Raw genomic sequence first — 779 nt, forward strand, 5'->3', positions numbered from 1 at the left:
CCCATTTATCTATCTTAGGGGTGTGGGTTCGTGGGTGGGGGGGGGGGAAACAGAATAACTGCACTGCGCTTGTCAAACGAGCGCACTGCCGCTTTAGCGCAAGGCCGAGCCGGGGGGGTGGGGGAGGTGTGGTCGGGGCCCCCTGTAACGCCCCGGATTCGATGCGCCAGGTTTCTGCAAGTTGTTCGTCGTCGTTGCCATGTCATTTTCCTGCGTGTTGCATTTTATCATGTCATCATGTGCATTCATTTTGCATACGTGTTCGTTTCATGCATCCGAGCCTTTTCCCTGTTGTCCGTTTTGCAATCCGGCACTCCTATGTCCTCCGGCGTCCCCCTTTTGCCTCTTCTCTTGTGCGGGTGTTAAACGTTATCGGAATGGCCCGAGGTTTGCCAAGCGGCCTTGGTATAGCACCGGTAGACCGCCTGTCAAGTTTCGTGCCATTTGGAGGTCGTTTGATACCCCAACGGTTAACCGGGTAACCGTAAGAGCCTCTTTTGTGTGCAGCCCAACACCCCTTCCAAAGTGGCCCAAAACCCACCTAACTCCCCTTCATGCTCTCGGTCATTCGATCACGATCGCGTGGCCGAAAACCGCTCCTCATTTGGACTCTCCTAGCTCCCTCTCCCTATAAATATGCCCTCCCCTTCCATTTTTCGCGGATGAAACCCTAGCAACTCCCCCTCCACGCAGCCGGACATGTCCGCCGACGGCCGGACACGTCCAGCCGCCGTCCCGCGCCCAATCCGAAGCTGCCGCGTGGCCTCCCGCCGCCGTCC

The sequence above is a fragment of the Triticum dicoccoides genome, chromosome 2A (assembly GCF_002162155.2).
Source record: "Triticum dicoccoides isolate Atlit2015 ecotype Zavitan chromosome 2A, WEW_v2.0, whole genome shotgun sequence".
NCBI lineage: Eukaryota > Viridiplantae > Streptophyta > Magnoliopsida > Poales > Poaceae > Triticum > Triticum dicoccoides.